Below are 26,204 nucleotides of genomic sequence, written 5' to 3' on the forward strand. Positions count from 1 at the left end.
CCGAAGAACTCCCAGATCGTGAGGACCACTTGGGGGTGGAGCATCCACTCGTCGGAGGGGATGTTGCTCCGTGACAACATGTCCGCACCCAGATTGTTCCTGCCAGGAACATGAGTCGCTCTGAGCGACTGAAGCCTCGGAAGAGCCCATTCCAGCAGTCGTTTCGCCAGAGCGCATAAGCGGCTGGACGAAAGACCGCCTTGGTGGTTCAGGTATGACACCACCGTCATACTGTCTGACCGAACTAGAACATGACGTCCCGTCAAGTAAGCCTGAAAGAACTGAAGGGCTTTCATCACTGCTAGCATCTCTAGACAGTTGATGTGTAGATGGCTTTCCTCGTGGCTCCACGAGCCGAAGGCCGGTCTGCCCTCGCACACAGCGCCCCAGCCCAAGTTGGAGGCGTCTGTTGAGAGCACCGTCCTCCGTGAGACCGCCTGTAAGGGGACTCCGCGTTGGAACCATACTGGATCCATCCAAGGTTTCAGGGCTAGAAGACAGGCCCGATTGACCTTGAGACATAGGCGGCCGTGCCGCCATGCGCTGGGAGGAACCCGGAACTTCAACCAGTACTGAAGAGGCCGCATCCGAAGAAGGCCTAGCTGCAGCACCGGGGAGGCGGAAGCCATCAGCCCTAGCAGCCTCTGGAAAAACTTCAGAGGGAGATAGGCTTTGTTCGTGACAGATGCCGTGAGCTGCTGAATTGCCAGGGCGCGCTCTGGCGAGACTACTGCCGTCATACGGACCGAGTCGAAAACTGCTCCCAGAAACGAAATTCGTTGAGTGGGGCATAGCGAGCTCTTGGCTAAGTTGACCCTGAGACCCAGGCATTGTAGATGGCTGAGGAGCACGGATCTGTGGCGTTCCAGCTCGTCTCGCGAACGGGCTAAGATGAGCCAGTCGTCGAGGTAATTCAGAACCCGGATTCCCATCTGTCTCAGAGGGGAAAGCGCCGCGTCCATGCACTTGGTGAAAGTGCGGGGAGCCAGAGACAGCCCGAAGGGCAGGACCGTATATTGGTATGCCACCCCTTCGTATGCGAATCTCAAGAATCGTCTGTGACGGGGGCTATCTGGATGTGAAAATACGCATCCTTCAGGTCCAGCGAGCAGAACCAGTCCTCGGGGCAAATGTGCGCGAGGATCTGCTTCAGCGTCAGCATTTTGAACTTCCGTCTCATGAGGGAGTGATTCAAAAGCCTGAGGTCTAGGATGGGTCTGAGACCGCCATCCTTTTTGGGGACCAGAAAGTAGCGGCTGTAAAAGCCTGTCTCGCTCTCTGACGGAGGAACCATTTCCACAGCTCCTTTTTCCAGCAACGACATGACTTCGGCCCGGAGGACATGAGCGTCGTCCGGATTGACCGATGTTTGAAGCACCCCGGCGAAGCGGGGGGCCGTCGTGCAAACTGGAGCGAGTAGCCCTGGTTTACGATCCCCATGACCCATTCTGACACATCGGGGATGGCCTGCCAGGCCTCGGCCCGAGTGGCTAGGGGTTGAATAATGTTGGGTGACAGACCGCCGTTGAGAGGGTCGTACACCGCGAGGGGTGGAAGAGGAAATTTGCTCTTTTTGTGATGAGGTAAAAATTTGTCCGCCGTGAAAACGGCGTTTGGAGTGGGCGCAACAGGTGTGGGCCCAGCTGTCACTTGGAGTATGTTTCCCACGCCCGGAAATAAACGAGGCGGAGGGGAAATTACCCGTGGGAGCTTTTGGGGTGGTCCGGTCGTAACGGGACGGTCCCCCATCCTCTTCCTGTCCGACGAATCAGGACGACTTCGGAGGCACCGGGTCCAGCACAATCCTGGGCCGGGGTCCCTGGCGCCTCGGGAAGGGAGGGCGCTTCGCAGGGCGCGAGCGCTGGCGATGCTCCTGGGGCGGCGCTGCCTGTGTTGCAGGTGGGGCTGGTTTGTTCTGCTGAGCCGGCGCAGTCCTGGGGCGGCTAGACGCAGAAGCGGAGCTGGAGCGCTTAGGCAAGAAATGCCTCATAGCCTGAGACGATTTCTGCGCGGCAGTAAAGCGCTCAGTGAAGCCATCCACTGCAGGCCCGAAGAGACCAGAAGGCGAGACCGGGGCGTCTAAGAAGGCCGTCTTGTCTAGGTCTTTGATCTCCGTTAGGTTGAGCCACAGGTGGCGCTCCAACACGACCAGGCTGGCCATGGAACGACCGATGGCCTGGGCCGTAGCCTTCGTAGCTCGCAGGGCAAGATCCGTGGCGCTGCGGAGATCTTTGAAGGCTGGCGCGTCGATTCCAGACTCATCCAGAGAGCGGAGGAGTTTGGCCTGGAATGCTTGAAATATGGCCATGGTGTGGAGCGCAGAGGCAGCTTGGCCCGCCGAGGTGTAAGCCCGTCCAGCCAGAGTAGAGGTGGTCCGACAGGGCTTGGAAGGAAGGGCCCTCTTCGTCTTCCAACCCACAGCCGCGGGAGGACAGAGGTGAGCAGCCACCGCTTCATCTAGGGGTGGCAAGCGCTCGTATCCCTTCTCCTCGGCGCCGTCGACGGCGGTGAGGGCGGAGCGGTGCGTAGTGTGGAGGCGGGCAGAGTAAGGAGCGCGCCACGACTTCGTCAGCTCTTCGTGGACCTCAGGAAAGAAGGGCGCTGAACGCTGGCGAGGTGCTTGGCGGCGGCCTGGCAGAAACCATTCGTCCAGGCGGCTGCGAGACGGCTCCTCTGGAGGGGCCCACTCGAGGTCCAGCTCTTCAACGGCTCTAGACAGGATGCGGAAGAGCTCGGCATCCATGCCCTGGCCATGCTCGATGGGTTCCAAGGGAGGCGGTGGAGCGGGGTCTTCCGGCTCGCCAGCCCATCCTTCCGCTTCGGAAGCCGCAAGAGACATGGAGTCGTCTTGTTCGTCGTCTGTTCCCCCGAATGAGACGAGGTCACTCGCTTCTGCGGAGGGACGCTGCTCAGGGCGAGAGAACAGAACTGGAGAGAGTTCCCTGGGAGGAGAGGGCGAGGCACGCGGGGGCTGGGCCGGCGTGAGCTCGCTCAACTCCTGGCGCTGAGTCGCTCTACCCCGCTGTCTTTTCCTCGCCGGACCGCGGGAGGAAGGAGACGGGAGGGCGCGAGCGGCGAGATCGCCCTCAGTGAAGAAGGCGACCCGCGAGCGCAGGGAAGCGAGACTCATACACTCGCAGTGCGGGCATGAGTCTCCAGCGAGCGCGCCGTCTGCGTGGGGCTTGCCCAGGCAAGCGACACACTCGCTGTGTCCATCGTCGTCGTGCAGGGGGCCCTGCAAGTACCACATGAGTGGCGGGGCATCGTGAGACGCCGCTGCCGTGAAAACGGCAATTGGGTGGCTCTTTTAGAGCGGCGAGGGCCGCGGAAGCTCTTAAAGCGGTGAAAACCGCTGGAAATCGCTCTTTTAGAGCGGCGTTTAAGCCGCGGATGAAGCTCTCAGGCGGCGCGCCGGATGGCGGCAGGGGACGCACAGGAAGCGGCCGGAAGCGGGAAGCGGGAGGCGGCGGCTCGGCGACGGCGCTAGAAGCTGCAGTCCGCGAGGGCGCCGGCGCTTTCTTCCACCGGCGAGTCCAGGCGAGTCCGCTGCGGGAGCCTCTTCAGACGGCGGCGAGAGCAGAAGGCGGCGAGCTTCTTCGGCTTCAGGCGGAGATCAGCGAAGAGAAGTAGATGTCGTCGCTGAAGGAGAAAACACTGAAATCCTATGGCGAAACGCCTGCTTATATAGCCCTATACCCCGCCCATTTCGGCGGGAATATTCGCGCGCTTTGTCGCCATAGGCCGCGCAGCTATGCCGCGCCGCCATTGGTTCAACAACTTGTCTATGAGTGAACCAATGACGGTGCAGTTACACTGCGTTATTGAAAAAGGCTTCAGCAGCGGGGAAAAAGGGAGACCTTTCCCCATACGCAGTACGAGTGAAGTATCGAAAGGGAACTTATTATTAGTCACTCAAACCTCTCAGCGTCGATCGCGCGTATCCGCCATGGTTTTGTAGTTTTTAACACTTTTTACTCGTGTTTGTAGTTCTGAACTGAATCCTCGTCCAACGGGTCAATGGGTTGTGGCCGGGCAATATTAGCCTTTATATGTGCTCGGATCCACACTTCGAAAATCCACCGGGAATAGTAGACCATCCGGGGACTTTTGGCATACTATTTTAAACATACTATGCTTTGGGACACACTTAGGCTATTTTAATCTCACATACTATTTTTAGGATGGACAGTATTGGACATTGGGACACAGGGTTATTTTCGGTTTTGTTGGAGGTGAACAGAACATGGCGAAGAGTGCAGGTAAGGTTTTAAGAACAACAAAATATGTATATTAACATGTTAAACGTTTGTATGAAATATCATAATCAAATCTCTTCCTACTTAAGCAATGATTTATTGATATGAATTTGTTTATGAACTGAGAGAGTAACGGACAGATACACACGCAGATACACTTTAGCGTTAAAAGTTACTGAATGTTTTGTGATGCAGAAGTTCTGCGTGTGGTGTTTTTGTTATATCGCTGTAACTTAAAAAAAAAAAAAGTCTCAAAAACAACACAGAAAAATATCAGGCTTTGAATTTAAAAATGAAATCTGAAGTAGCCTAACATCTGGATTCTGACAATCAGGTCGCTCCCCTGACAGCACCATAGTGTCGGCCCAGATCTGGTCCACATCTGGTCCGTATGTAATCCACATGTACCAGGTGTGGGCCGGATCTGGGCCACACTATGTTGCTGTCTGGGTCTTTTCCTTTCAAACATTCATATCAAATCTGTAAAATCACACTATTTTCATCAATCGGTGAAATGCTTGTAAAGCTTGTTTACTGTGTGTGTGTGTGTGTGTGTGTGTGTGTGTGTGTGTGTTTTGCAGCAGGCAGAAGCAGTCCAGATTTTGATCGCCCCTACAGTAAGTCCATTACATTATCTGACTCTTACCGTGAAACATTCATCAGTTACTTTAGTTTACTAATGTTTTATGCTATTAAATGCGCATTTCGTCAGTTTGGTTTTCATCTGTTTGTCTCTGTTTGTTTTGTCTTGTGTGTTAGTTTGTTATTTGAGGACACTACTACAGGATTATGCTAGAGCAGAAGTTAAATGTAGTGAATGAAATGCACATGGTTGATTTGTGTCCTCAACATTAGGGTTGTTGATGTTTCTGTATTCATAGTGAATATCTGATGAAATTCAATATCATGTAGTAATGCAAGTCAAGCCATAATGTTCAGCAGATTCACTTACACTGTGTTTTACTGTCTTGTTTTGCAGTGGGTGAAGATTCAGATCAGCCCAAACGTAAGTCCATCTGACAGAAAAGTGTGTTATATATATCACAGGTTGGAGCCCTGATTCTGTGTTAATAATCTCTCATTTGTGTCAGGAATGGTGCCAGTTTATAATTAAATTTGATTTCCATGGTAATTGGTTAAATAGTTTATTTCTGTGACACTGCGGTGATGACAGTCTTTTGGGGAATAGGAAGTTGTTTTTCTGCAGTGAACTGTTATCTGAATTTGAACTCATTGTGCTGTCCTGTGGACTCTGACAGAGTTCGCCCTACATTAAAAATGTGCAGACTGTTATTAAATTACACAATCATAGGATCCAGTTGATTAAGCAGCACCGGAGGCAAAACAAGAGAGAAATTTCAAAAAGGAGAATTAAAATTAAAAAAGGAAGGAAAGTAAAGTATGTGCAGGAGATTAGTGCCATACTTTTGGAAAACACTTTTATCAGAATCATTTTCAACAATCTTGTGTAAATTACAGTTTTTTAATTTTGCTTACACACTAAAAAGATCACTCATACAGTTGCAAGAAAAAGTATGTGAACCCCTTGCAGAATCTGTGAAAATGTGAATAATTTTAACAAAATTAGAGAGATCATAAAAAATGCATGTTATTTATATTTTATTTTTCCAGCAGTGACTGAATGATTTTGAGATTCGTCTTTTCACACTGAGGACAACTGAGGGACTCAAACTCAACTATTAAAAAAGGTTCAAACATTCACTGATGCTCCAGAAGGAAACACAACACATTAAGAGTCGGGGGTGAAAACTTTTTAATTCAAATATCAAGGTAAATTGTACTTAATTTTTTTCCGGGAAACATGCTGCTTCCGAAAGGGCAGTATTAAATGAAAAACAATGATATTTAAACAAAATATGAAAAAAATTGTGACATCGTCATCCTGTTCAAAACACAGTATTAAGAACCAAGGGTTCACATACTTTTGAATGGGGCCATTTTAATAAATTCAGCTATTGTTTTGTCTTGTGAACTAAATGCAAACATATTTTATGTAAAATATCTTACTCAGGACAGTACTAAATTAAAAAAAAGCATTTTGTATGATCTCTCTTATTTTGTTAAAATGATTCACATTTTCACAGATTCTGCAAGTGGTTCACATACATTTTCTTGCAACTGTACATCTCCAGACCAAGTCTGCAAAACTTTAAGCACATTGCCTGCTTTACACTCATTTGCAATTGTAAAACAAACTTTTTGCAAAACTCTAAACAGTTTTCTACATTAGAAACATCCCTCAAAACTAACATCTCTTTTGTTTTATTTGGGAAACACTAAATACCTCACTCATTTCCCAATTACCCACCCAACGATCATGTGTGAAAACACTTACACATTAAAGGTGCCCTAGAATCAAAATTTGAATTTACCTCGGCATAGTTTAATAACAAGAGTTCAGTACATGGAAAAGACATACATTGAGTTTCAAACTCCATTGCTTCCTCTTTCTTATGTAAATCTCATTTGTTTAAAAGACCTCCGGAAAACACGCAGATCTCAACATAACACCGACTGTTACGTAACAATCGGGATCATTAATATGTACGACCCCAATATTTGCATATGCCAGCCCATGTTCTAGGCATTAGACAAGGCAGTATTAACGTCTGGATCTGTGCACAGCTGAATCATCAGACTAGGTAAGCAAGCAAGAACAACAGCGAAAAATGGCAGATGGAGCAATAATAACTGACATGATCCATGATATCATGATATTTTTAGTGATATTTGTAAATGGTCTTTCTAAATGTTTCGTTAGCATGTTGCTAATGTACTGTTAAATGTGTTTAAAGTTACCATCGTTTCTTACTGTATTCACCGAGACAAGAGCCGTCACTATTTTCATTTTTAAACACTTGCAGTCTGTATAATTCATAAACACAACTTCATTCTTTATAAATCTCTCCAACAGAGTAGCATTAGCCGTTAGCCACGGAGCATAGCCTCAAACTCATAAATAATATACTTTACTTCTATACTTCTATACTATACTTCAAATAAATACTTTACTCACATAATCCGAAGCATGCATACAGCATGCATGACGAACATCTTGTAAAGATCCATTTGAGGGTTATATTAGCTGTGTGAACTTTGTTTATGCACTGTATAGTCAAGAGCTCCTGGGGCAGGAGGGAGCGCGCCATTTAAAGGGGCGGCGCTCTGCAAAAATCAGTGTGTAGTTAATGATGCCCCAAAATAGGCAGTTAAAAAAATTATTTAAAAAAATCTATGGGGTATTTTGAGCTGAAACTTCACAGACATATTCAGGAGACACCTTAGACTTATATTACATGTTGTGAAAACACATTCTAGGGCACCTTTAACTGATCACTTAGAAATCAAAACTGTTTTCAGAAAGAAAGAAAGTATTTTTACCCTCTTGCATTTTGGTTTATAGTGTAAATATACCTAATTTGATCACTTACAAATCAACACTCAATGTTTTGAGAAACAAATACATTTTTGACACTTGCATTTCTGTTTATTTGGTAAATATTACTGAACATGCATACAAGTCAAGTCACTTCCCATTAAAATGACTACAGTTTTTCTGAATTGCTGAAACACTTAATCCCATTCTCTGAACCAAATTCTCAATAGTCTAAACCAGTCTGTCAAATAAATCACTCCTTCTTTAAAACCTTAAACAAGTTCAGGCAGTTAGACACTGTTTGCAAATCTCATGCACTCTTTTCAAAACTCTAAACACATTCTCACTCACTAAAACACATTTCTCATTGTGATGCACTTGTGTTGCAAAACGCTAAACACAAGCAGGCAAAATTTAAACACAACTACAACACAGTACATCCTTTACACACAATGACTCAAAATTCTTACAGTTTTTTACGATTGTTTACACACTAAAATAAAAATTTCCACACAATTTGCAAAATTCTACTCCAATGAGCAAAACACCTCCACAGATTTGCACAACATTACACACATTTGATTTGTAAAACTCTACACACATTTTCACACCTTAGACACAGATAAGGATTGTGAGGTTACTTCCTTGTCATTACAAAGCCCCGGATTGCCAATGACCACACCAATGAACGAACTGGATAATCACATCCACCAGGTGTGGAAGCACATTTGCTAAATTGAAAACGCAGCACTCAGGTGTGATAAAAGGCAGCAGGTGAGTTCACCTGTCTTCAACAAAAATGGAAGGAGCTAGAAGAAGAAGAAGAGTGAGAATGAAAGGGGGAGCTCAAAGAAGAGATGAAGGAGGTAGAGGAAGAGGCCTAGGTAGAGGAAAAGGAGAAGAAGGTAGAGGAAGAGATAGAGAAGGACTTGAAGAGTTGATAGAACCTGAACAAAGAAGACAAGAACCAAATTTGACTCAAGAAATCCGTGCAACACTTATTGACCATGCTATCAACCATGAAATACTGTAAGTATTGAAATAAATATTTGAAATATTCAGTGTTGTGCAGTGCTTGGTAAGTTTATAGTAGGCCTGTTTGTGTACATTCTCCCTATATCTCAAACTAATCTTGAAGAATGTTGTGGGTTTGTCACTATTTTTCTTTTCATCATAATTATGTCTGGACAAAAATCTAGCACATGCTATTTCCTAAAAAAAGTGTGTTTTTTTATTTATCACAGCAGTGTGAAACTGGCTGCAATAGTGTCTGATCTTTGAGGACTGTGTTGGTTAAATGAAAACTAATAGGATTTTCACAAATATGTGTATGGGTGATTCTTCAATTAGGGGAACTTTTATGTCCCCAGATTATACATTCATGTTAAAAATAATATATTATAAAATAAATAGTTTAGTTATGTCAAATAATATTTATTGCACCACCAAAAAATGTTATACACAAAAATCAGTATGATTTCCATGTTTAAAAATGTTTTCATCACTAATATTTGGCTACTCAAGCCTTGTCCCCAACCCAGACTTTAAAACTTGTCTGCTCTGAAAATGTGATAAAATGTTATCAGTTCATTAAAAAATCACAATATATGTTTAAACAGTAACTTAAAAAGGCACTTGATGCATAATTTGGGTTCATATCCGTGCAATTTGTGAATATTTTTAACAATTTAGTATTGTCCACAACAATACTGTCATTACCGCGACAGTCTATGATTACAACAAGGATTTTTTGGGGGGTAAGACTTGTTTATGCCGTAACCATGGAAATGAAGACCAGCAGGGGAGCACATGTCAGCCATGGAAGAACAGTGACATTTGATGTCTGAAAAAGTAAGTAATTTAATCATGAATTCCTTCTGATCATGGAGTAGACTTATTCAGCGTCATTACCATTAATGCTGTAGCGGCAATATTGTGATAAATATATGTATATATTCACATGATTTATGTGTATTTAAAGTTCTTTTTGTACTAGCTGTTGAGTGATGTTAGCAAATCCATGACCTAGCATCTTTTTTTCCTGAAAAACAAAAAAAATGTCATTACCGCAACACGTCATTACCAACACACAACTTGTTGTGATGGTAATGACAAGTGATGGTGGTAATGACATGTTCTGTGTCACTATCTATATCATATTATGTGTTTATAAATTAAGTTAAAGAAGCATAATATTGTTATTTTACAATGAAACTTAAATGAGATGCCTTACTTCCTAAAACTATTTTTTCTTATTTTTTAACTAGAATGGCTCCCAAGAAATCAGCTAAAAGGTCTAGAGATTAAGGAAAAAAAATTAAGGAAGATCCTGTAAAATACATGTTTGAAAGCAAACACATTTCATTATACACTGTGTGCAGAATTATTAGGCAAGTTGATTTTCTGATCATATTTTTTTCCCAAGCACATTTTACCAATTCCAATCCACATCAATCTTAAGAACTACTATTAATATTGTTTTTAATAATTTATAAGTGATATATAATTGTTCATGAAGGCTGGAAATGAAAAATGCCTTATATTCAGGTGTGCAGAATTATTAGGCAGGTTTTCTTTTACAGGCAAAATGAGCCAAAAAAGAGAGGGTCATACAAAAACAGCTGGAAAAGAAAAGACACATGTTAACTGCAAAATAATTAAGAATTAAGGTGAAGAATTAAGTTTGAAACCATCAGGAACCCTTTAGTCTCCAGCGGCACCATTTTCCAGAACTGCAACCTACCTGGAGTCTCCAGAAGTGCAAGGTGTCAGGATCTCAGAGACTTAGATTAGCTAAAGAATCCTAAAAAATGACCCGCTCTTAATAAGAATCACAAGCTGAAGTGTTATAAAGTACATGAAGACTGGGTTTTTATAGGCCTTATAGACAGACAGCTTGAGAGTGACTCCTGAAGGACCAGCACCACATCCTCTTGTACCACTGTTTGAAGAATTTATCTTCCAGAATCTGGCAGTAAGGTGTGGGAGTTCACTTTTAGTCCATCTCTTATCCTGAAATGCCCATCTTGCAGAGATGGACTAAATGATCTTCCAAAACTTACTGCCAGATTCTGGAAGATAAATTCTTCACAAAGTGGTACAAGAGGATGTGGTGCTGGTCCTGCTGGTATGTATTTCACAACACTTCAGCTTGTGATTCTTATTAAGAGCAGGTCATTTTTTAGGATTCTTTAGCTAATGTAAGTCTCTGAGATCCTGACACCTCACACTTCTGAAGACTCCAGGTAGGTTTCAGTACTGGGAAATGGTGGCGCTGGAGACTAAAGGGTTCCTGATGGTTTCACACTTAATTCTTCACCTTAATTCTTAATTATTTTGCAGTTAACGTGTCTTTTCTTCTCCAGCTGTTTTTGTATGACCCCGCTGACCCAATGAGCATTTCACTGTCCAATGGTCATGCTTTAACTTTGCAATTTCTAGTATTACATTAGTATTGTGTCCTTCTCATGAGTATTTAATAATTTTTGACTTTTCAGTCTGAGTTAAATCTTATCATTTTATCTGTAAAAGAAAACCTGCCTAATAATTCTGCACACCTGAATATAGGGCATTTTTCATTTCCAGCCTTCATGAACAATTATATATCACTTATAAATGATTAAAAACAATATTAATAGTAGTTATTAAGATTGATGTGGATTGGAATTTGTAAAATGTGCCTGGAAAAAAAAATATGATCAGAAAATCAACTTGCCTAATAATTCTGCACACAGTGTATGCATTGTTTTAACTCAATGCAACTTTTATGAGTTTGAAAACTTTTGTTTTCTGTTAAAAACTTTTATGTTAAACTTTTATGTTAAAAACTTGATTTCACCTAATAGTCATAGTTATGAAATGTTTCTGAAGGATATTTTTATGCTGTTTTATCCCATTGTGACAATTGATTCTCTAGAAAATATTGTATGGTTTCTTCATGATTGAAATAAACATGTTCAAGTTGATGGTTGTGTCATATTTATATATATCTCCTCACATCTGTCCATTTCTTTCAAAAACACTCACCAGAAGTCATTATTTAATCCTTTAAATTTGCTTTATGTATCAGTGCACTTTTCATTTATGTCATTACCAAAACACTATGTCATTACCAGAACAGTATGTCATTACCGCCACGTTGCTTAATTTACAGAAAACATACCTTTAAAACCGTTTTATGTTCAATCTTGAGGTGCTACATGAAAAGCCTAATGAAATACTCATCCACCTATTCAAAGAAAAAACATCTCAAATTAATTTTCCAGAAATTAAACAAAAGTGTGCTTTGATGAACACAGAAAAACCCATTTTGATGGTAAGAACAAGAAAATATATGTAATTCACTGAATGGAAACATTTTGTTTTTTATACGTATTGTTGAAGGTTAACAATGTTTACAAGATAAATGAGTTTAAATGATCTCGTTGATACATTCTTTGCATTATGATACTTTTTGATGTTGTGATGGTAATGACGTTTTGCAGTGCCAGTTGGCAAATAGATATAAAATACTCAAATTATATTTAAGCTCAGTCGTGGCCATTATTATATCTTTACATCAAAGCATGTAAACATTGTCATGACATAATTCTAACAAAATTCAAACAAATTTCATTCATCAAAATGGAAGATGGCAAAATAGCCCCCAATTGAAGAATCACCCGTATATGTTTTGACTGAAGTGTGTCATTTTGCAAACAATCTTGGAATTATGCAAATTGAGTGTGGTGTTTGGATAATTGTGATTATATTTTGAAAAAAAGAACCCGGTTTTCAAAACTGCGTGTAAACAATTGAAAAAAAACTGCATTACACTTATTTCTAATTATGTGATCAAACCAACTGTACATAATACAAGACAGTTCAGAGTGCCGAAACTGACTCAAAATGTTGCACTGAATGTTGATACCAACAATGGATGGAAACAATACAATATAAGAGGAAAAGGAGGAAGAGTGAGTGTAAGAGGTGGTGGATGAGGAGGAAGAGAATAAGGATGAGGAAGAGCAAGGTGTGGAGACAGTTGTCAAGACTGGATCTGGCACACTAGATGATTTTTTTCCTTTGCCTGGCATGACATTGTCTGTGATGTGGACAAATTCCTCAGGCTGAACCCAACATGAAGACACAATGCTGATCTACAAAGAATCTCTCATTGACCTTGATTTTGCAGTTGCATGACTCTTTTGACTGTATTGTAAGATGCTTTTCATTTATTTATTTATTTATTTTTGTAACCTTTTTGGCTTTTGCTGTTGGACTACAGTATTTTCACAGTAAGTGCTGAATACACATGCATTCAACAGGCCTACAATACAATAATCAGTACAATACTACTTGTAGGGCATACAGTATCCAATATATTCACAATAGTACTGTAAGTTGATTTACTTTTTTGTGTAATTGCAATTTTTGGTAACACTTTATTTTGATGGTCCCTTTATAGATAGTCTATAGATAGTCTGCTTACTATAAGTTACTTTACAAGTGCATATCTACTTACTCTCATCAGGATAGTATCTGTAGATTGTCTATTATGTGTTTTGTAACAAGCATTACACTGTATGTAACATGTATACAGCTATTAAACAGTCTGTCAGTAAAGTGTTACCAACGTGTTATCCATTTAGGTTGTAGATGTTCAACAGCATATTAACAGACATGCAACAAATCCTCAACAAGTTTTCAGTACTCTAAAGTACAACAAAGTAAGATCTTTTAAGTAGTCAGCATGTAGCTATTAACCAAAGTATCAACAGACTTTCACTAAACATTCAGTTGTCTATCAGTAGCAACACAAACATTTCAAATGAACTTTATGTATATATCAGGTTACTTACAATTGATATTTTTCTTTCGCAAGGATTTTCAGAAGCGCTCAACTAACAGTTTGTTGCATTTAAATTACATTTCAGTAGACTGTCATTTTACTTTGAGGTGAATTCATATATCCATCTGTTGCCATATTAGGCCCATCAAAATGAAGTGAAAATCTAGGAAATGCTGTCGAATGACTCTTACAAGAATTTTCAGGAGTGCTCCACTGACTGTTTGTTGCATGTAAGTTACATTTCAGTAGACTATCATTTTACTTTCAGGTAAATTCATTTATCCATCTGTTGCCACATTTGGCCCATCAAAATGAAGTGAAAATCTAAGAAATGCTGTTGAATGACTCTATAGGCCAACATCAAAGACAACATGGCTACTAGTTGTCAGTGGATTTTCAGCAGACAGTCAATAGATAGTAAGTACAGACACCAATAAGTATTTGGTCTAAGATTAAGAAAATGACAGCACCACAGTACAAGTACATATCTGCCTAATGGGAAATAAATACCAGAGTCATTAGTTTGTCCAGCCAACTGCTTTTAATGAACTGCTGTAAAAAAATAAAATAAAAATAAATAAATAAAGTGGACAGCATTAAATTAACAGACCACAGAAAAAGTAAACATGGGGAAAAAAGTAGTCTGTTTTTCCTAGATTCACCAAAAAAAAACCTTTCTGTAACAATAAAATGTTCCCCTCAGTTCAAACACTGTAGCAAATGACAGTTAGAAATATAAACAATGCAAACATCCTCTTAGCGAAGAGCAAACATAGCAAACAAACTTATCACTTATTCAGACAAAAAGGCAAAAGTGAACCTTTAATTTTCATCGATAACACTTTTTTTAACATCTCCCACAATGTGTTCTCGGCATCTCTCCGCAAACTCGGCTAGCTTCCCTGGTGTGAAGCTGATGCTGTTGAACTGCACCCTGTCTGCAAAGTACAGCTCTGCGATAGGGGCGAGCTGGGCCACTGCATTCCGAGAGACACCCTCTTTTCTGAAGGCTTTGGTCATGGTGGCTCCACGTTTCGTAAGCTTCAAAAGCCTTTTGTATCGACGTATGACATCACGAACATTATTAGCTGAAAAACAATTTAAACAAACAAAAGTGACTACCTCAATGGCAGAGATACTCCCCAACCAGTTTATTTTAAATAATATGAGGCCATATGTTTCTTTGGTTGTATTAGGTTTTAAGGCCAGTGATTTTTAAAATTTAGTTCAAAAGAATTTAACACATTTAACCCACCTTCAAATAATTTCACAAGGATATTTTCTTACTTTTGTTTGGTTTATTTTTCCAGATCAAGTTAAAAAGTAAACATCTTGAAAAGTGGATGTTTTAGAAAGTACTGCGGAAAGTTTTTGCGCCATCTAGTGGTTTAAAGAAAAAATAAAATCTAGGGAGCCTTTCACCCCGGGGGGCCTTTAGCCCTGTTGTGCCCTATATATTAGGGGTGAAACGGTTCTCGGTAAAAAAAATCGAACCATACCGTTCTGCACACTCGGTTCGGCACACACTTGCACCACAGTTCATCTGCACGTGATGACACATACACATTTAGGATGCCGTAGGCTATGCTTTATATGACCAGTAATTTACATCATTTATCATCACCCAGGTGTTGATAGCGCGCGAGTGCAGGTGAGACCTGAACAGCACACGTTGCTATCTGCGTTTAAACCAAACTCATTTAAGCCTTGCCAATTTAAACATTCAAGTGCAAGTCGCGAAAGAGTGTGCGTGCTGTGAGAAGATTTGTGCACTCAACCAAATATTGAGGTCTCCTTCTTCTTTTTTTCTACACTCGAGAAAGAACGCATGTGTTCAGTTTCAGTGTACAGATCCATGTATTATGTCTTAAAGAGACAGCAGCCCTTGCATTCTTGCTCTCTGAATGTGTTTTTAATGTTAATCAAACAACAAAAGACAAGGAAATCACTCATTGCCCATGACGGAATAGTAACTTAATAATTAATAATGATTGATCTTTATTCAATTTATACAGTGAAGATTACATGCAATGTTGTTTTACATTTTATTAGCTACTTTATTCAATTTCTGTACCTTAAAACTGGATACATGAAAAACCAGAAAAAACTTTATTTATTTTTATCTTTGCTTTACTGTGTTTAATTGTGCTGTTTAATTATTTGTACTAATTTTCTTTATTTTTATTTGACATACCGAACCGTACCGAAACCATGAGCCTAAAACCGTGATACAAACCGAACCGCGAGTAATCTGAACCGTTGCACCCCTACTATATATAGTTTTTTTACTTTTTTAATGTTAATGCATGTTTGCATAAATCACTCAATTGTGTCAAATTATGTCAAAAATTGTTTGGAATCCTTAGAACCCATTTTCTCAAAACAGGATTTTATGACGGCCAGCATAGTAATATATCAATAGAAAGCTAAGACTTACAAATAATCACACATTTGGAGATTGTGTTAGTTTTGAAATTGTAGCTTTATGACACAGCTCATATAAATTATATAAATCACATCTATAAATTATATAAAGATTGAATGAGTGAACTCTTATTTTATAGTTTGTTACAAATATTGTTTGTCATTTGCTATTTTGTTTGTTTGAAATGGTGGTAGCACTTTATTTTACAGTATGTGTGTTTTCCTGGTACATATATAGTAATTATGTTGTACATACAGGTAAAAGAGTGGTAACACAAGGTACTTACCTGACATGTATGTACATGGAAACTAATAAGAAACACTGCTGTACTTTCCAATGGTACATACATGGTAATTACTTTGTACATATACACACACACACACACACACACACACACACACACACACACGCACATTAACTAACTGGTATATTCACTAGTAAGTTGATACTAAGTACATGGAATTAGGACTATAAAATAAAGTGCATACTTGTACATAAACATTACATAGGAATTACCGGCTCTTACCAGTGGCCAGTTTAAACTGCTTAGACTAGTCTTAAAACTAAAGTCATCTATTTTTTTCTTCAAGACTGGTACTAACTTTGTAAAGTCAGTTACATAAAAAGGTAGATCAGTCTAATCAGAAAAGTAAGACTGATTAGCCCTAATTAACTGCTAGTTGGTCAAACTAGATCTTAAGTCATAGTCTTAACATAGAGGCTAAGTTTATGCAACCGGCCACAGGTGTAACTTACACGTTAACTAACTGGTATATTCACTAGTACGATCATAGTAAGTACATGGAAATAGGACCATAAAATAAAGTACACCCTTGTACATAAACATTACATAGGAATGACCAGCTCTTTAACCTTTGTAATAATAAGCTTAAGCATATTAACTAGTAAGGACTGTAAAATAAGATGCACTGTTGTGGAGAGCAATTTAGCATTAACAGTTCATAAAACACAACATAAATACATACATAGTGCAGCAAAACAATTACTTTATTTCTTGATAATTTTGTTTTTTAAATGGCATCAGTGAGAAAACACTATTTGGTAAGCCTCTGTTTTGTACTGTTGTTAACATGCACACACAGTAAGTAAGTGTCTGTTATGTGTGTTCACACTTGTCTGTAAGTACAACATAGTTACCATGTATATACCACTAGGAAGTACAGTAATAGGTCTTACTAGTTACCACACACATAAGTGCCTGTTATTACCCACACTTGTCCATAAGTACAACATAGTTACTGTGTATATACCATTAGTAAGTACAGTAATGTGTCTGTTGGTTACCATATACGGACACGATAAGTAAGTGCCTGTTATTACCCAACACTTGTCTATATGTACAAAGTATGTACCATGTTTGTACCAATGGAAAGTACAGCAGTGTTTCTTATTAGTTTCCATGTACATACATGTCAGGTAAGTACCTTGTGTTACCACTCTTTTACCTGTACGTACAACATAATTACTATATATGTACCAGGAAAATACACGTACTGTAAAATTTTTACTGTATTAGTTTTTCGCACACAAATATATCATGACTAATGTAAATGAATTAAGCATGGGAATCAGCATCCAGTAATATTCTTTAAAAAAAAATTTTTTTTTTGTGTTTCAAAGATAAAACGGTGTACATTATACAACATGAGGTTGAATAAAGTTTCCGTTTTCATAAACACATTTGTGTCTGTGGAGTGTGGTCTGTTCCTGTAAGTGTGAAGATGTGCAAAAGTATTTAAATTCTGTTTTATATGCAGTAATCCACACCTCTACCTAACTGCCTCTTCCTGTGCTATACAAAATGTGGATACGTATTTATAAGAATAAGTATTTGCATTGCAAATAATTAAATAAATAAATAAGTAGCTTATCATTCACTATGATTTAAACAGAAAAACAACCATAAAAAGTCAACTGTGTTTACCTCGTTTTATCTTGTCATATTCATTCTTGCCCTTCTTCTTGTTCTTCTTATGTTTCTTGCTTTTGTTTTTCTTGGTTTTCCTTTTCTTTGTTTTTCTTTGAGTCTCTTCAGAACTTGAACTTGAAGAGGAATCATCAGATGATTCTTCTGTGACCGATGACTCCACATCAGTTGATGTGTTCCCATCACTAGTTAGGTCATCAGCACCACTTTCTCCATGTGCCACTGAAGTACTAGGAATCAGATCTGAATGAAGAAATATAACAAATATTGCATCAAAATCAATACAAAGGCAATATACATTTTCATGATACATACAATGAATTTCTGGTGTACTATCTGAAACAGTGCTCAAAATACATTTTACACATCTAAAATGTATATCTATACAATCTAATATATTCTATGTATATAATAATGTATAGATTATACAATTAATGTGTTGAGCTGTTACTTTGCTGTGCTGAAAGCTCCACAACTTGCTGCCGAAGCTCGCTGTTCAAGGCTTCTAACTCATTCACTTTATTTTGTAATACTTCTGCCTTGTTCTGCCACATCAGTATTTCTTGCTTTATTGGCTTCATTGTATTCACTGGAGCTAAAACAACAACAAAAACACTGTGACCCTTTTCACTGTTGTAAACAGTGATTACACATTTATGTAGTTTAGTTATATACAGAGTTAGCAGCACTATTATACACAAGCAACAGATCATACAAATATATAAAGACATAACAGATTTCCTATATATTGAAGGGCACAAATAAACTAAAGAAACCAGTGTGAAGTTAGGTGTAAGAAAACTGCTATATAATTATTTGTCAAATGACTTACCTTCACATTCATCCTCTACATTTTCTGCGTTGCGTTTTTTGCGGGTGTTGTAATGTGACATCTAATAATCAAATAAATAAAATAATTAATTAATAAATTATGTTACATGCAGAAGCATGCATACCATAAATCATTTCAGTGGGTGGCAAAATTTTCAAGGTAAGACCATAGGCCAGTTGCAAAGACAGTCTGGTAACACTTTTCAATAAGGTTCATTAATTAACATTAGTTAACTAGATTAGTTAACATGAATTAATAATGAACTGCACTTCTACAGCATTTATTAATATTTTTTAATGTTAATTTATTAAAATCAAGAGTTGTATTTGTTAACATTAGTTAATGCACTGTGAAGTAACATGAACAAACTATGAACAGCTGTATTTTTATCAACTAACTTTAACAAAGATTAACAAATACAGTATCAGATGTATTGCCAAGTTAACGTTAGCCAGTTCCCCAAGGGGTAATCAGTCTTAGTTTGTGTTTTTGGTCATAGATTTGACCAGTTTTTATGTAAGTGACTTAAAAATGACTTGATGACTAAGCAGTTCGTGCAACAGGCCCAGTTTCCTGAATGACAATGTTTAATTTTTCCACTTTGTCATTGTTATACTTCTGGTATACTTGTATACAAAAGCTTTTAGGCATTAAAAAGAAAATAACAAAAATGTAGTTTACTACTAGTGACTACAATATAGCCTGATACATTTAAATGGATCACACTATAAGTTTTTTTTATAAACAAATAAAGCCAATCACTTTTCACTTCTTAAAACAATACTTTGAACATTGTCAAGTGACATAGTAACTTTAAATAAAAAGCTAAATAAAATACCTTTTTTTTCTGGAGCGTTCGATCACACCGTGCGGGAGTTCAAAAATTGCTTTCTGCCGTTAAAGAAGATCCACTGGGCGGCAAAACTTTTAAGCACCATAGTCTTCCTCAAGAGGGCGTTTGGCTGCTCCGAAAATCGTATATTCTATTCGAGTCTGTCTTATAACACTAAAACGTATAATAATTTTTTTTATTTTTTAAAAAGTACAACATATCATTACAATATATCTGAAATACAAATGAAAATCTGCCCCGGTAAGCTTTAAAAATGATTAAATAAACTTGGTTTGAGTAATCGGAAAACACTGTGTGACGACAGCGCTGAGATATGTATCAGGTACCTTATGACAACGCCGCTGGTGCAATCGGGACAGAAAAAACTACTAAATAATAAAACAAATAAACTTAGTTACAACTTAATAGTAATTAAACGTTATAAAAACAAATAGCATAGAGTATATTATTTTATTTAAAATAATAATTGTTGCCAAAACAACTGGGCCGTCAAGTCCCGCCCATTTCCGGATTTGTCTGTTCGCGCCTGATTGGAAACTGAAATCGCGCAGTTAGAGCTCAACATTAAAAAAACATTTGAATTTGCAGGTTATGAAGTTCGAGTAGGAAGGAAGATATCAAACAGAAGGTAAAAGAAGTAAAAAGAATAGTTGGACATTAAGGCTAATCCACCGTGTAGATGAGCACTTTATTAAGAGGACTCATTGAGAAAGTTTATGTTAGTGAAACGAAAAAGTCACGTCTGAAATTAATAAAGTGGATGCAAAGAAAAAGATTACTCCATGGTAAAATGAAATGCAGGCGATGCAAGAAACGCATGAAAATGGTGACCTCTTCTTGTAAAGATGGATACATCTGGTAAGTATCTGATTTATTCATTTATATGGATATTTAAATATAAGGCATGTTAAACAAGTTGAGAAAATAGCATCAATAGAAGTACCATTTAGATGATTATAACTGGGAAAAAATAAATAAAAAATAAAGGAAAACAGGTTTCCGTTCACATAAGCATTAATGGATACTTATATACTATTAGACTTTAACAAATCTTTTTGCTTTGCTACTTTTACAAAGTTTCACCATCTTATAGTAACACAGTACCTATCAGAAATCATTCAGATTTGGGTTCCATTTCAAATTGTGAAGAAATAATCTTCCAAAAAATAATTATATATATATATATATATATATATATATATATATATATATATATATATATATATATATATATATATATATTGATATGATATAAAAAGATTGACATCTTTATCATTGTGTTAAAAAAATAAAGATTTTTTTTATTTTTTTTTTATTTTTTTTTTAGAGAAAGATTAAAATATTTTTTTCCTACGTACAAATTAACAAATTAAGAGACATCATTTCAGAATTTAACAAGATAATTCCAGACAGTGTGGGATGATGATTATATTAAAGAGTTAAAGTTTGAAGACCAATGAATGGGAATTCAAACAAAATTTAACAATCTTCAAACAAAATTTAATAATCTTTAACAGAGTAAATTAAATAATTCTGAAAGTTATATCTTTAATTTTGTTGTTGTTGTTCGTGTGCAATGAATCCATAACATGCAGTGTAACCAATTCACTAACAAATGAGTCTTGTGTCTGTAGCTCATATGACAATATGTCAAGGTAGTTATCAAGCCCCACTGTAGTAGTCTTTAGAATTTGCAAGTTGCCATATACATCTGTATGGATATAAATCGGGGCTTCTCAAACGCAAGTCAAAATAAATAAAATTAGATTATTTTGATATATATATATATATATATATATATATATATATATATATATATATATATATATCCCCACTAAACCAGATCAGTCTAGGTTGATGGTTTTTTTGTTTGTTTGTTTGTTTTTTAAGGCAGTGCCAACAGGAATGTATTTTATATGATGAATATTTCTCATTTGCAGGCAGTGCAAGAAGTCATGTGGACGAAACAGAAAAAGCATTAGGACTAAGTCCATTTTTTCCCATTCCCATGCAAGCCTTTTTAGTTGGATGAAGTATATACACAGGTAAGTTTTTATTTTTTGTGTTCTCTAGTGCCTTTTCATCCATAAGTCTGCACATTTATTTTTTGCTTCTCTCCTTTTAAAACAATATTGTATGGCATTGTGTTTAGATTTTCACAGGGTCTCCATATGCGACAGGTGGATATGATGCTAGATGACATCTCAAATAGTAGTGCGACTCTGTCCAAGATGTCCATGAAATTGCGAAGTGTATGTGTGAGAAGTATGCGGAGGCTGAGGAAAAAAAGAGGACAAAAAGTTGGTGGGCTCAATGTATGTGTTCACATTGACGAAAGCAAGTTTCGCCACAGACGAAAAGTAAGCCTTGACCTCAGAAAACATATCTAATATATCTTTACATGTGGATGTGTAGACAAGACACAATATTGTTACATTATTAATAAAATAAAAAATTAAAAGAAATTGAGATACTATAAATCTTGTAAAACTACTTAAATTTGGATTAGAAGTAGGCCTATCAGTTGGCATGAAAATATTTATTGTAAGGCTAGTGATTTTTACTTTTAGAAAACAGGAGTGTCTGACATAAATTTCTGTTTTTTCAGTATGCCAGAGGCCGTTTTGGAGGTGCATGGAGAAGGAAAAGCTGGGTATTCGGAATGGTTGAGATTTTGCCTTCCCGAAAACCAGTATTGCGGTTGGTGGACAAAAGGGACAAGACAACCCTTTTACCAATCATAGAGAAACATGTAAAAAGAGGCAGCATCATTCATAGTGATGAGTGGCGTGCATACTCAGCGCTTTCAGAGAGAGGATACCAACACCACACAGTGAACCATAGCATTAATTTTGTTAATCCATTGACTGGGGTGCATACACAAAACATTGAAAGGGCATGGGCAAACTTCAAAAGGGAAGTGTGGAGGTTGCGTGCAAACCGGTCAGAGAAGGCTCTCAAAAAACATCTGATATACATAGAATGGACATATTGGTTAGGCAGGAGACACAGACAGGGGATTCTCGGAAGGCTTTTGCATGATATCAGTCAGTTCTATCACTGACTTTATTTTATTATTATTATTATTTTATTTTTTTTGTTTTAATTCATGTTTATAACCCTATAAAAAAGTGTTGTTGGTAATATCAAATTTTCATGTTTTTTTCTTGGAACTTTCTCACAGATGCGCACACATATATCAAAGTAAAAAAAGAGAATTTCATTTTGTGTTGTCCACAGCCTCCTTTTTTTATTTAATTATTTTTTTTTTACAGCAGTTTATTAAAAGCAGTTGGCTGGACAAACTAATGACTCTGGTATTTATTTCCCATTAGGCAGATATGTACTTGTACTGTGGTGCTGTCATTTTCTTAATCTTAGACCAAATACTTATTGGTGTCTGTACTTACTATCTATTGACTGTCTGCTGAAAATCCACTGACAACTAGTAGCCATGTTGTCTTTGATGTTGGCCTATAGAGTCATTCAACAGCATTTCTTAGATTTTCACTTCATTTTGATGGGCCAAATGTGGCAACAGATGGATAAATGAATTTACCTGAAAGTAAAACGATAGTCTACTGAAATGTAACTTACATGCAACAAACAGTCAGTGGAGCACTCCTGAAAATTCTTGTAAGAGTCATTCGACAGCATTTCCTAGATTTTCACTTCATTTTGATGGGCCTAATATGGCAACAGATGGATATATGAATTCACCTCAAAGTAAAATGACAGTCTACTGAAATGTAATTTAAATGCAACAAACTGTTAGTTGAGCGCTTCTGAAAATCCTTGCGAAAGCAAAATATCAATTGTAAGTAACCTGATATATACATAAAGTTCATTTGAAATGTTTGTGTTGCTACTGATAGACAACTGAATGTTTAGTGAAAGTCTGTTGATACTTTGGTTAATAGCTACATGCTGACTACTTAAAAGATCTTACTTTGTTGTACTTTAGAGCAGTGGTTCCCAACCACATTCCTGGAGTACCCCCAACACTGCACATTTTCCATGTCTCCTTTGTCTGACACACCCATTTCTGGTCTTGGAGTCTCTGCTAATGAATTGATGACTTGATTCAGGTGTGCTTGATCAAGGAGACATGCAAAATGTGCAGTGTTGGGGGTACTCCAGGAATGTGGTTGGGAACCACTGCTTTAGAGTACTGAAAACTTGTTGAGGATTTGTTGCATGTCTGTTAATATGCTGTTGAACATCTACAACCTAAATGGATAACACGTTGGTAACACTTTACTGACAGACTGTTTAATAGCTGTATACATGTTACATACAGTGTAATGCTTGTTACAAAACACATAATAGACAATCTACAGATACTATCCTGATGAGAGTAAGTAGATATGCACTTGTAAAGTAACTTATAGTAAGCAGACTATCTATAAAGGGACCATCAAAATAAAGTGTTACCCAATTTTTTTTTAGTTTGTTACAATATACTCTTTTTCTTTAACTGCATTCATTGGATGCTATTTTATATATATATATATATATATATATATATATATATATTTTTTTTTTTTTTTTTTTTTTTGTGCTGCCGTGGGTACTGAATGATCTGGAGTCTTTATATTTTGAATGGCTGTCAAACTTTGTTTGATTTTGAGCACAGATAAAACTGTTTTGAGTCAATTGTTTGATTTTGCCAAAAGATTCAGTGGTTCTCAGAATGTTGTTTGCAGATTTAGTTTTTATGTTTAAGGTTTTGAGAAAGTGAGTGATGTTTTCGAGAAATTTGACTGTTGTTAGAGCAGTAGGACTATGCATCTAATATCACGGTCTTGTGTCCGTTTTAAAGCATCCTCTGTGACTGTCCGGCACACAGACAGAGGCAAGCTGGTAAGTGATAAACAAGCTCTTTATTAGAAGAAAAGGGCCGTGGGCTGGAACAGAGCCTGGAGCGGGCTTTTGGAGGACTAGAGCGGGCCCGTGGAGGACTATAGCGGGCTCGTGGAGGACTGGAGTGGGCTCGTGGAGGGCTGGAGCGGACTCATGGAGGGCTGGAGCGGACTCATGGAGAACTGAATCTGGAGCTGACTTGTGGGCTGAGCGGGCTCATGGAGAGCTGGAGCAGGCTCGTGGAGGACTGAGTCTGGAGCTGACTCATGGGCTGTAACGGGCTCTCAGGAGGGAGCAGGCTCATGGGCTGGGACTGGAGCCCCCTCTGGGCTCACGGCGGAGACTGGGAAGGAGACAGGAGCAGGTTCGGTAACTAGAGCGGAGACTGGGAAGGAGTCTGGAGCGGATTCTGGCTTCCAGGTCATCCCCTCATATTCTACGAGTATGTCACAAGCAGTGATGCCGGTAACGCGTTACTCTAATCTGACCACTTTTTTCAGTAACGAGTAATCTAACGCATTACTATTTCCAAACCAGTAATCAGATTAAAGTTACTTAACCAAGTCACTGTGCGTTACTATTTTTGTCATTTTCCTTAATAAAAATATATATTTATTTCTTCTTGCATCTCGGGGAGTGAAGTCACGTATGCAACAAGTCACGTTTTCAGCATGCATGAAGTTCACGTCACGTGTACGTACCACGCAGCGGCACAAATGTAAACAATGGAGGGAGGCGAGAGATGTCCGTTTTCTAGATGCATTCTAGACTCTGTGCTGGCGGCGACAAAGTGTTATCTAGCTACAAAAACACTACGTCGAATTTGAAAAAAAACATTTGGAGTCGCAGCACTGCGCAGTCAAACTTATAGAGCAAGTCACACCAGGTGATGAGAAGCAGAGAGCAGGAGGTCCCCGACCACCCAAACAACAAAAGCTGGACTTCGGTGCAAAACCAGTAAGTGGGGGAGAGTTGAAGAAGTTAGTCGGGCAGTTTGTTGTGGAGGAAATGCTGCCATTAAATACGGTTGATTCGCCCTCGTTTCATGCCATAATAAACAAGATCCCTACCACTGTCAATGCCGCGCTGCCTCACAGAACAGCCTTTTCTTCTTTCATAGTCTTTTTCTTTATTTTATTTTTTTATTAAAACAAGTATTTATGTTAAGTGAAGTCAAGAAAGACTATTTTATTTTTTATTAAAACAAGTATTTATGTTAAGTGAAGTCAAGAAAGACTATTTTATTTTTTATTAAAACAAGTATTTATGTTAAGTCAAGAAAGACTGCCTTTATTTTTTGTAAAAACATGTATTTTTTCAGGAAATAGTTTTTAAGTTCAACTTTAATTGTCAGGAGATAGATTGTTGATGTTACTGTTAAAAATACACTTCCAATAAAGTGAGTGTTGGCAAAACCGGTTGTCATTTTTATGTTGTCGGCAGCTGCTGAATGTAACTAATAAAGTAACTTGTAAAGTAACTTAGTTACTTTTAAAATCAAGTAATCTGTAAAGTAACTAAGTTACTTTTTAAATCAAGTAATCTGTAAAGTAACTAAGTTACTTTTTCAAAGTAACTGTGGCAACACTGGTCACAAGTGTGCACAAGTGTGGGAGCCATTACTGCTGAGGGCTCAGTTTTGGTGATGTCCAACCTGAATGAGGGCTCAGTTGTGGCAGTGGCCATCTTCTCTGAGGGCTCAAGCGTGGTGGTGGCCATCTTAAAAAGGGACTCTGGGCTGGCAGCCAACTTGGGAAGGGCCTTGGGACTAGCAGCTATCTTGGGAAGGGATACTGGAGT

General features: G+C 38.5%; 1 long non-coding RNA gene across 1 annotated transcript; it reads left to right on the forward strand.

Annotated features, from left to right (window-relative positions):
• Nucleotides 1–19,843: 19,843 nt before the first annotated feature.
• Nucleotides 19,844–22,719, forward strand: LOC137008030 (uncharacterized). Its single transcript, XR_010892744.1, has 4 exons — nucleotides 19,844–20,399; nucleotides 21,482–21,586; nucleotides 21,694–21,901; nucleotides 22,150–22,719. It is a non-coding gene; the product is annotated as an uncharacterized lncRNA (long non-coding RNA).
• Nucleotides 22,720–26,204: the final 3,485 nt, after the last annotated feature.

The sequence above is a fragment of the Chanodichthys erythropterus genome, chromosome 3 (assembly GCF_024489055.1).
Source record: "Chanodichthys erythropterus isolate Z2021 chromosome 3, ASM2448905v1, whole genome shotgun sequence".
Classification (NCBI taxonomy): Eukaryota; Metazoa; Chordata; class Actinopteri; order Cypriniformes; family Xenocyprididae; genus Chanodichthys; species Chanodichthys erythropterus.